The sequence below is a fragment of the Thermobia domestica genome, chromosome 5 (assembly GCF_964235325.1).
Source record: "Thermobia domestica chromosome 5, izTheDome1.hap1.1, whole genome shotgun sequence".
NCBI lineage: Eukaryota > Metazoa > Arthropoda > Insecta > Zygentoma > Lepismatidae > Thermobia > Thermobia domestica.
The window spans coordinates 314,652,464-314,665,631 of NC_137458.1; positions in this window are offsets into that span (position 1 = coordinate 314,652,464).

Genomic DNA, 13,168 nt, shown 5'->3' on the forward strand with positions numbered 1-13,168 from the left:
AGAACTATATTCAAAATCTATATGATACTTCTACACATGGAATCTTGAAATTTGGCATAAATCTTAGGTTTGTGATACTTCTGATTGATCTCTAAAATATATTAAATAATGTTTATTAGTTATATACTTAAAATATTACAAACTTCTTTACATGATTGTACTTCAGATCCAGGTGCTTAAAAGTAAAAAAAGAAAATCAGATTTTATTTTAAAATATAAGAAACTAGCAGCGTTCACCCTGCTTCGCTGGGGTCACCCCGGAACGCAATAAACTTTGTTACTTAGATAATTTTTACTTTTTCGCTTTCAAGTGATATGATAAAAACCATAGAAGATTGCAGTAAATGTTAACATTATATCGCCTGTCATTTATGTTAACCCGCCGAGTGACACGGTCATGTGGGTTGCATATAAATACGGTTAGATTTAGCTATGATGAGCTAACAAAGGATTTGTACGTTATGGACACTTGAATGGTCAATTATCTCAAGACACTGGTAATTGAAAATTAAAGTGATATGATAAAAACCATCTAGGGTCCAAATCTTAATAACCCCCCAAAAATGAAAGAAATTGGTTCAGCCGTATTAGCGTGATGAGCTAACAAAGGATTTGTACGTTCTCTTTTATATATATAGACTAGCAGCGTTCACCCCGCTTCGCTGCGGTCACCCCGGAACGCAATAAACTTTGTTACTTAGATAATTTTTACTTTTTCGCTTTCAAGTGATATGATAAAAACCATAGTAGATTGCAGTAAATGTTAACATTATATCGCCTGTCATTTATGTTAACCCGCCCCGCTTCGCTGCGGTCACCCCGGAACGCAATAAACTTTCTTACTTAGATAATTTTTAATTTTTTCGCTTTCAAATTGCAGTAAATGTTAACATTATATCGCCTGTCATTTATGTTAACCCGCCGAGTGACACGGTCATGCGGGTTGCATATAAATACGTTTATTTTTACCTATGATGAACTAACAAAGGAATGGACACTTGAATGGTCAATTATCTCAAGACACTGGTAATTAAAAATTAAAGTGATATGATAAAAACCATCTAGGGTCCAAATCCTAATAACCCCCCAAAAATAAAAGAAATTGGTTCAGCCGTATTAGCGTGATGAGCTAACAAAGGATTTGTGCGTTCTCTTTTATATAATAGATTGCAAATAAAACACAATTCTAAAATAATCAACAGGGCTAGATTACGTACCAGTTGTTTACGGATTTCACGCGAGTGAAAGTGTTTAAAAATAGCTTACTTCCAAAAAAAAGTGACAGTGAGGAGAAATATCGATCAGAAATAGACAAGCAGAAGAAAGTACTTTCACATCGAAACAGTCTTGAGATCAGACTAAACTTTTGAAACATGAAAATATAACTGCTTCTCTCTACTCATTTAAGTTTTACCTTTCATAAACTATTGAATTAAACTGAGAATGCGTTTTGTACAATTCTCATGGAGGTCTCTCGATAGTCCCAATTCCAATAACTTTATTTCGTTAAATGCTTCTTATAGAGTACTCAAAAATTATGAATATTCAAAATAGAAAAAATCTAAAGTGGACTTACTCAATATTCAGATAAAATGTGTCTGCTAGGATATTGAAGTCAATTGTTTCAGCAAGCAAGATTTTATATTGTAATAAACACATATAAATTGAATTCTAATTCTTTAACAATTATCCTTAATTTAGTATTAATATATGAATTATTTAAAACTAGCTGAATATACCCATTCTTTGCATGGAGGTTGTATTTGGAAGTGAATGCCTGTGGGAGTATCACCATTTATTTCAGCGACTGCGAAAACTATGGATTTTACACTAATATCGGTCATTTGGGATGACTTTTACATGTTTCGGTATAGAACCCCCCGCTGACCCTGGCTCTTTATTTATTTATATTAGATGAAAGATTACTACTACTTTTACTACATCACAAATATTCACATTACAGATTCATTGAAATTCCTTAACTAATTACGTAATTAACACTATACAGCAAAAGCGACAAAGCTAGCAAGGAACTGTCTCTATAGAGCAAAAAAAAAAAAATATCCAGTCTCTGTCTTGCTCATTCTTTTGTAGCCAGAAGTGAAAAATTTTTCACTTTTAATTCCTGGTTTCAATATTTATGGCAAAAGTGGAAAAATACCAAAGATAGAAAGAAATCTTTATCTGTTATATATATATATATATATATATATATATATATATATATATATATATATATATATATATATATATATATGTATGTATCGGCATATGATGATTATTATTATTATTATTATTATTATTATTAAATATCTAAGAAAACTGTAGCAAGTGCGTACTGTCCCCAAAACTATAAACTGTTAGTATATAACTTCCTTTGTTTAGTTGAGCCAAGTCTCTTAGGTTAGGATCTATTTCCCTAATCCATGAGTTACTATCAACACTGATAAAATATCCTCAAAAACTTCTGTCACTCTTTTATTATTTCTCAAATGGTACACTTAAAATTCTCTTTTGCCATCAAACTTTACAATTAACAACATTTCTCAATCTATCAAACTCAAAAGCCAATAGATCCGTTCTTGAATCAACTCTAGCTTTTTTACATTTTCAAATCAACAACATAAAACTGTCCCTAGCAACATAAACATCTCTTTTCTTCCTTTTCTTCTTTTGGCTAGTGCTTTATTATTTTCTCAACACTTACAACCTATTCCTATAAACGCCTATATTTTCTACTCCTAACATAAACGTGCGAGGTGCAAGAAGATACCTAAGATATTTACCCACTGATGGATGCGTTTACTTGTTTCCAGCTGGAAGTTCTGAAGACGCACTGAAAGACTACCTTATAACTCTCATTGAAACTTCTGCCTCTTAATTAACTTCAAGATGACTTCGTTTCCTAGAATTAAGTAACTGGACTTATAGATAATCTGGAAATAAATATTCATAAAGAGTTGATACATGTATGTCTTCACTAAAAAAAGAATATGGTCATATTTTCTGTTATTGATTTCTCGATGTTTATACATATTAATATCCTAGCTATTGTGGATTTCAAATCTTTAATCGTGTATAATATGTTATGTTGGTTTATATATTGTAAGCTATTTCTTATAGTTGCTAAGTTAAATAATTTTCAAAGAACAAACATTTTCCATAATAACTTACAAACATAATGAAATGTAGGACGAGATATGCCAAGAACTCTATATTCATCAATATTGTTAAACTTCACCCCAAATGAATAAGTATAATGCGCTAACATGAACGAAAGTTCAATTCTTTTCCATATCATAAAATTGTCTCCTAGTAGAATGCAGAATTGATCAGTTCCTGTTACTGGTCTTTCTACATGAGGGTTTCTCAACCTGGGATACGCGAGAGGGTTTCTTAGGGGTTGTGAAGATAGGCGAAAGAGATAAATACAATTAGAATGTAATACAGGAAAAATTTAACTATTATTATTATTATATTGAATTTTGTTCTAACAGACATATTTTTATGTTTATACATAATGTTAAGAACAACAAGAAATAGGTCTAATAAGCATTTTTAACAGGTGCACACTTGTTTATAAATCAATCTAATGAAAGAGGTACGATATGAAACTGAAACCTGTATATTGGAATACCAGAAATATACAAATACAACAAAACTAACATATTGAAATACAATTAAAATTAAAAGCTAACAACATACGTATGTGTGTGAACAAACCGTCTTTCTTCCAGCAAGCTGGCCACAATAAAGGTAGATGTTTGCTGTGGGATTTTATTCGTTTCTTAAATTTTAAATGTAAACAACTTGATTTCGACACTGTTTGGTGATACTGAACACATACATAACGTACTAAATTTACAACAATATGAAGTAACTCGAACTATTGACCTCTCGGAAACTAAAATACTCAATAACTTTTTAAACATATGTTGAAGTTTTTTAAACCAAAATTAGAAATCACTTTACTTTTTTAACATTTATGACCCAAACTTACGGGTGGGGGCGCGGTGGCTCAGTGATACAGCGTTCACCTCCGGTGCTTGGGGTCCCTGGTTTGATTCCAGCTCGCGCCGTGTGGACTTTGTGGTGGACAAACATCGTGCTCGTGGGTTTTCTCGGGGTTCTCCGTTTCCTCCCACATTCTTCACTCCACCATCTGATTCATTTCTCATTATTACCGTATCCTTTAGCCTAACCGGCATAATCGTGGGACGTAAAACTTGGAGATTTCATTTCATTTCCAAAATTAAGGGAGTTATGTAGTTTTACAACTTTCAAACGGTCTCCATTTTGAAACAGTATGACGGATCAGATTCGATATTTTTCATATGAATGAACTGATTCGCTTTTAACGAAAGTATTGTATCCACTATATACCAGAAATGGATTTTACTACTATAGAAATAGATAGTTATTGTAAAAAAAAATCCACAGTAGGTGTATTAAAAATCACACAAGCATATTACAGATCAGAAATTACAAAGGTTTTTTGGCAGGAAGATGTGATAAATGGAGGTCGTGATAGGAATTAGATTGAGGACCACTGATCTACATGATTCTTAATTATATTTCTAAGTCAAGGTAAGAACAGACTTTATCATAAGCACAGTTTTCATACGTTTATTTGTGGAGGCCATGCGTTAGGACTCTTGAGGTACAGAGTCCCGTGGAATTTACTCATAGTATTTCTCAGTCATAAAAGGAGAATATGAAACCAATAACGTTAAGCTTATTCTCTGTAAACCCTATTTGTGACTTCATTTTGCCAATATTTTCTGGGAAGTTAGTAACACCGTAGCTACTGATACAGTATTCTTAAGAAAATAAAATATTGGAATTCAAGTTTAGAGCCTTACTTTAAAAATTGTACTAATTGCACTATGTTGAGCAGAATACGAACTAATGAAAATAAAATGGAAAGGGTTTTATGGAACTTAAGATATTGGTTGGATTGAATATTTTCTGAACAGCAAGAATATCTAATGAAGATATACTAGCACAATTAGGAGAGGAAAGATGGTGATTACAGATAGTTTTAATTTTTTTTAAGTAAACAGGATGGGGACTCATTTGAGAATTTCGGTTATATTTGATATTATATATGGCAGAAGGTATAATTGGGAGGAGAGGGAGATTGAAGATAATGAATAATATTAAAGAAGGATAATCATAGTCAATATACAGCAATAATATCTCAAGAATATAATTCATAATAATAATAATAATAATAATAATAATAATAATAATAATAATAATAATAATAATAATAATAATAATAATATAAAAGTACCTTCAATAGAAATAATATACCAGAGAAAGAAGAAAGATTCTGTCAAAAAGCCACGAAATAAGATGTCAGGGCAGACGAGAATGAGGGGTTGGAAATAAATAAAAGCTTAATTATGACCAACTACTCTAAGTAGGTAGCTGAAAGTTTGTGGATGGCAATTGGAAATCGCGAAACATTTCAGTTCCAAGACTAAATAACCTATCAGTTTTGTTTTCTTTTAGACTTTTCTCAACGGCACCAGATGAATGTTGTAATTATAATTCTAATTTTATTTGACTTCTTTTCATGTAAATACTCATTTCCATTAAGCTCAAGTGCCTTTCAATGTATATTTACATCAGTATAAAATTCTTTTTTTTTTTTTTTTTTTTTTTTTTTGCAAAATTTTCTACTTATTTTAAACCTTTCAGCAAATTCTTAACTGTACCTGAATCTTCTTTGATAAATAAAATAAAGTAAAATAAAGATCAATACGGTATCATTATTATTAACACATTGATCGCCAGAGAATATATATATATATATATATATATATATATATATATATATATATATATATATATATATATATATATATATATATATATATTAAATTTTACTGTCAGCGCCAAGTTGATGTGTGTCAGAAATGATATACGAAGTATAGGCGGAATATCTACTTAAAGAAAATTATTCAACTGCGCCAGAATTAGTGCTGCAATATGATTTTCCAGCACCCTGACTACAGGCAAGATGTGCTAAATATACCAGCAGGTGTATCAGATCGTATACACGTGGCAATGAAAAGAACGTTTGTTGTGTATCAGAAATGATACACAAAGCGCAGACAGAACACGCTGTGTGTATCACCTGTAATAGACATGGCGATCAATCGAAAAGAAAGTATTATGAGGAAAACATGAAAATTAAATTATAGCATTTGTAAATACATTATACCATACTTACAATTCACACTAACTTCTAAATTCTTTTATCACATTTTTTTATTTTCATTTAACCCTCCCGCATACAGCAAGTAGTTCTCAAGGTTCGACTCTCGATGGGAAACTATTGTAATCAATACCTTAAGCTGTAAGATCATCTCTAATGTTGTCTTGGTGATAAAGAAGGACACTAAACTTTACTTAAAAGCAAATCAGTAAAAATATTTGTTTCATATAATAGAAACGAATCATGCAATGTTATCACAAACAAAGCTATTATTACTCCAATCGGAGAGCAAATTAATTAAACTTTTTATATAATCTGAATAGATATCAATTAAAATAATTTATGCTTAAATTTTTATTATAAATTCATTGTACAAAAAAAAACTTTCTATAAGTAGTAGATTTAATAACATCAATATTAATAATAATGGATATTTGCAAGATTAAAAATCTATATACATGTATAGGTATTTACATTGATTGTCCAAATATGCTTATTTTAATTGATATACTTGGTATAAAAGTATTGTATTCTATATTAGCTTCCAATTGTGTATATTTTTCGAATCCAATGCAAATGAAATAGAACACATTAAAATGATGTTACTGATAACACGAGAAATTTGACGGTGAGAACTATTTAGTATTTCCAGTGACTATAACAAACCGACTCTAGGTTCTAAAGTGAAATAAGTCTTTCTCGTCCCTGCTACAGTACGTGTTTCTCACATTTACATAGATTATATGATACTTAACGACAAAGTCCAGCCTAGCTATAGGCTTCTTCATAGTTATATGGTTAGCTTAAACCTTTGAGCCGAAAGATCCGTGTTCGATTTCTGCTGAAAGCTCATATGGTTCGGATAGCAAGTTAACCTGTAGTTCCATGTGTCAAAAACATCGCTGTTTAATAATATGTTAAACCCCAATTAAATAAACCAGTCCAGGAGTGTGAAATATGGAAATCATAATAGTTTCTTTGCGAGTGAATCCCGAAATTTCATTTTTTTATGTAGTCTTAATATGGTTCCATACATACTTCAACTGAAACAAATAATAAAGGTGTGTTAAGGAAGACAACAGAAATAATATTTTTATACTTGAATACGTTGACGATCCAAAACCAAATGAACCTGTGTCATTAATCGATCAAATTCTATCACACATCTGCAAAACTATTATATTTATGATCATTGTGGCAGTTGTAGTAGTAGTACTAGTAGCAGTAATACATTAGATTGCGAAATTGTTGCAAGTAATATTATTATATTAGGCAGAATCTGTGCGTACTTTACTTACGGAAACTATAATAAATCAGTTAAATTTGTGTATAATAAAAACTGTGTTTTCTTACCTCGTACAAAAGATTGTCACTGTTATTATAATGTTGACTAATACAGCCAAAATTCTAAATGAAAGTTTGCATCGTTGTATTTACTTATAAACAAGTAGCTACTGTTATGGTAGGAACTGAGACTGCGTAAAGGATGTGGCGAAGTTTCCTGTTTTCGGTGCTTTTGCAGGAAACCACATTGTTCCCTACTTTGTTAAATATTTGTTTATGTATAGTGCGCAATTTAATCAAGCTACTACACATTGGAACGTGTAGAATCCGGTCTAATTTTAAATATATTTAATTAATTAATTTTACCAGACTGATGAATGACATTGAATACAAATTCAGTTTCCAGTCTCTGCTTCCCAAAATATTATTCATAATACCAGTAGTTGATAAAGTCTTTACAAGTATGGCTCGTTCAGTGCACAAGGGAATTAAGTTTTTTTTTTTCTCTCTTTTCGTTTTGAGCAGTTTCATATTTAAGGCGTGTATCTGAAGCTCCTTGCGGAGCTTAAAGAATTCATGGCTAGATATTGTAAGTGACTCTTATCATATAAAGAAAAAAGCGATGTAAGCTTTTCATTGTACTTAAACCTATCCTACTAACTTAAAGTATTTCGTCCTCACAACTTTGGTAATTGGACTTAATTTCCTCGTGCTCTAAACGCTCCATAATTATTTTAATGTTGTGATGGGATTTTCGGCTTACATATGACTACTCCAATAGAGTTGGGTTTGTTTGGAATCGAGCACAATGACAGGTCTACTTTTACGGTTATCCTTTACTCCACACATTCCCATAGCTGTTCGAGAAACAGCAGTCTATTTATTATCAACATACATTGAAACATATTCCAGTCACATAGTGTTATTAATGACTGTAATATTCCTTCACTTAAAACATTTGCAGGATTAAAGTAGACAAAATTCGTTTGCTAGTAACCGAGTTACTTTGTTTTTATGCGGGGGGTTATTTATGTTGATATACCATTGTAACTTTAAACTAAAAATGGACTAAAAATGCTGAAATTTTGTATATATCGGCAGGGAGAACTTGTTTTGTATACTGTGTGATACCACAAGCTAAAGAGTATTGCTAATCCTATATAAATTTCTATTTATTTAAAATAAAGCGATGTCAGATTATTACATATTTCAAATCTACATGTATAACAATCACGTATAATCTTAAATGAATTATTCAGTGTTGTAAGCTAAGATTGCTACCGGAACACAAACATCTACATTTTGGAAGCTTCTAAAACAGTAGTGAGGGAAATGTAGTAAATGGGGCTATGTAGCTCGAAAGTACTTTAGTGTCTAATTGATTATCATGATATGACTGATTTCCAAACAGTATGAACGAAATTACAAGGGATTGAAATTTCATCTTTTACAAGCTTTTATTTCGGAAAGGTGCTAGGATAAATACCTCATCCAATTGCATGAATGGTTTTTAATTTATACGAAGATCAAAACACTGTTTACAGTAATTTGATGATTCCGACCATGCTGAAGATATGGTAGAAACTGTTACAGTTTTAGATCCTCCTTAAAATTATGTCGTTCAGAGAACTTCCTGAAATTACACCAACCAAAAGTGTAGTTGTAGCCATAGATGCAAAATACATCAAACATTGTTTCGCAAAGCCCCTACAAATACGCTAGTTTAAACAATATTATAAATTTAACCATATCCTAAAATATCTCCAGAAAGGTTTGAGTTATCAAATTTTGCTGTAAACGGCATTCTGATAAGTATGTCTATTCAAAAGCATGTGTTTAGTTTGATGTGATAGAGCAGGGTTGCCAGCTGTACCTACGGGTGGTTGTACACTCATGTCTAAAATGATTGTCGCATATCTATAACAGTCTTCTTGCTACAATATATTTTGATAATAATTTTGCAGGATCCTTTTAATATTGATACTATGTGTATAATCGGGAAGTGTATATTTGTGGTAAATTTCATAGGAAAAAAATATAAATACGAAAACTATAATGAGTAAAACAAAATGTCGCTAAATGGACAAGAAAGTTTTACTTTTGTTTTCTTATTCCTATTTACTGCTCTTTTGACATGAAATTTGCCACATATATGTTTTTGCCGATTATATACATAATAACATTATACGAAATACCGGGCGAATTCTTTATCAAATTATATTCCTAGCACAACATATTTATAGAAATGCGACAGTAATTTTTTTAGTATAAGAGTGTATCTACTGCCAGGGCTCATTAAAAGTTGTGTATTGTCGGGAAAGATCGGGAATTGGTCAGACAATACTCCGCTCCGAACCCTTCAGTTACTCACATTTCCGTGTTCCGAAATTTTGGTCTGGTAAGTAGCTATTTATTTTTTTTATGGCTTCAGGAGGTCAAAGTAAAAAAAAAAAATGTGGACACAATCTGTAATTTTTCTCTCCGCTACAGTGCACACAAAAGTACAAACAATTCCTGATAACTATTGGTAATGATTCTATTGATTGATTCCCGAGTTTTATTTAGATAAAGCCACATTGGGTTTGTCATCGAAAATCGGTAAATCAAAGAAGGCACAGTGCTGTACCAACGGCATTGAATCAGTTGTACCTACGACCATAACACTGAGGTCCGTGGGCAAGTAGCAGATGAAAATGAAGCAAGACTATTCTCGAGGAACAGGGATGAACAGCATTTAGAACCAGCAATAGGCATAAATCAGCAGGAACCTCATATCTCGAAAGCTACCATCATGTCTGAACGTCCTATCAGCATCCTTGTTGATATTGCCAGAAGTTTTGAGGCCTTATACCAAAGCCCCTGTCTGAATTGGCGGGGACGACAAAAAGGCAATTTTAAGGATTCTGATAAGCTCACAGGAAACTAGGAAAAGCCCATCAGGAAAAACAGGAGAAGCTTCTGAAGAGAACATCAAAAGGTGCACCACCAAAACTAGTAAATAAACAGAAGATGAGAAAACGGGCCTTTACATTCACGAGCCATAACCAAAAGTTGGATCCACTGCACCTCAATCCCATCTTCTCTCATTTTCATTTGGTTTCAGCGATTTCAACTTCTGATAAAAATTAAAATTACGTTTTTCAGACAAATGTGTGCGAATAACGAGCATAACCCTTCATAACTTTTGCTCAAAGATCTGTTTCCTTTACTACCTATTTATTAACAAAAATAAAACGTTATTCGTGGTCTATTCTTGACTACCTTTTTCAATTTCTACCTGTTCGTGAGTACAAATAATAGGTGGGCGTAGCTACAACGAGCTGTTGTACCTACGGCCAAGAAAGGAGTCTTGGCAAAATAAAAATAATTCTAATTTAACGACCTCATTTAGAACTAGACACAAATTTTGTGTATTCGAGAGACTCCAAACTATGTGAATAAATTTTATAATTTTGCGAAAAAATGCATTACAGGTTTCAAAAAAACATTCGAATCCAAATTTTGGCCGTAGGTACAGCATCCTCCTTTACTTATCTAAATTCTTCGAGAAAAGATAAATCTTTAATTTCTTCTAACTTTGTTTCTAGTGATGGTATTGAGACGAGACGAGACGAGACTTTGTGCAGTCTCGGTCTCGTCTTGGTTGATAAATAGTGATCTAGATCTCGAGTCAAAAATCGCCGTCTCGGACTCGAGGGCCAAGTCTCGGCCTCGTCTCGAAATAAATAGTGTAAAATTAAAATTGTGAAGGTATTATTATCGTACAGTCTGTCTTTTCTGTTTCTTATATTTGCTGCTTTGTTTTTTGACTTAGAATTATTAAATGGTGTACATCTTCATACCTAACTTGCTATTCTAATGCTTTCCTGGCATATGTTCCAGGTTCAATTACCAGTGTGTATATCATACCTGTGATAAAATTCCAATAGTAACCCATATTTTACTTTCAGCAATAGACTTGTCTTACATAGCCTCAGTATTGCCTACACAATTAAACTCTATTAAATTAACTCCAGTACTATACAGTAGTATACTTCCTTCCTTTGAATCAAAATTGTTCAATACCTCCTAATGGATAACGCAACACATAGCAGCACGAATGTATTTAATCATACCGAAATTGAAATTTTACAATTTCTCATTTATTATCCAATACATTCTTTTTTGACTATCATTTTAAAAACAGAATAGCTATAACGTTCATTATCTTAACAAATAGGGGAAATTATTACTACAATATATTTTGTTTCAAATTGATCAAATGTTTTATTACCATTTCACATCTCCGTGTTTAATTGACACTTTATAACACGAACTTTCTGAACCTTGTGGTGGAAGCTACGGCGCTCATGTTTGTTATGTGTGGTCTCGGGTTGGATCATCAAACAAGTTAGATGCAAAGTCTGATGATTCGCATAGTTCGAAACTCACTTTAAGTACATTCTGTTTCTTATACAAGTTCATAAGGTCGTAATGTATTACATAAGCATATATTCAGTGCCGTAACTAGGCAGGAGCAACTGGGGCAGTGTCCCGTAGCCCTCACCCATAAGGGCCTCGAAAAAAAACAGTCAGGTTTAAAACTTTTCTACTCTGAGAACTGAATAAAGGATAAAACCTAAGAAATTGACGAAATTAGAGTTATAATTTGAATACTTTTTTATGGATAGTGCAGACTTATCGTTGTGTGCCACGAAAACTGTCGTCCCTCATTAGCGACGAAATCAGCTTTGTGGTCCCACAGAGTTATTGTTACTCAACTAAGTACAACAACCACTTTTTTTTTCCTTTCGGAAATATCTTGTTTTATTCTTCATACTACTCTTCGCAGTACTTTATGTGAAGTATAAAAAACTTTTAAATATTTTCTTTGCTCTGATTAACCATAGAGTTTTAATGATGTCATGTAGAGACGCAAACAGAAATGTATTTCGAAAAGGGGTCCCAAGCTTTTCGGGGTAGTTCAAATTCAATATGAGAACAAATTGTATTAACATTTGTAAAATCGCCCCTAAAATTAGGTAAAATTTACAGAAAAGTCGGGATTTCAAGGGAAGGGGAGTTTGGACTCCCCCAGGACCCACCTCCTGGGAGTCACTGACCACATGTTTCGTTTCATGTAGCTACGTTGAAATTTTAATAAATTATTACCACATTTAATAGTAAACATTGATGGCGGGGAAACGACATTTTATTTTTGCATATGTTTAATTATTGTCATTTGTTTATAATACAAAAATATGAGAGGAAGCGTCATATTGTTAATCAGTCCCTGGCCCAGGGACGTAGCCAGAGTTCTGAGTTTGGGGGGACCATATTTACAAATGGAATAACCCATATATATACTGTAGTGTACTCAGGATAATTCGCGGAAAATATTGTTTGGATAACTCACTAATAGATTGTCCTAAATTAAACTTTAACTACTCTTTCGGGGGTTAGAAATGTGAACCTCTCTTGCGAAATGCGATAATGAAACAATAATTTAAAAATTATGTATTAATAATGTTTACTTATGCAAGGACATTGTAAAACGCAATACTTCATACAAATACTTTTTGATACATTTATACATACCTTTTTGCCTTGTACCTTTATATACTTTGTAGCTTGAGAAAATAGTTAGAAATAATATAGTAACAGACGTTCACTACCCAA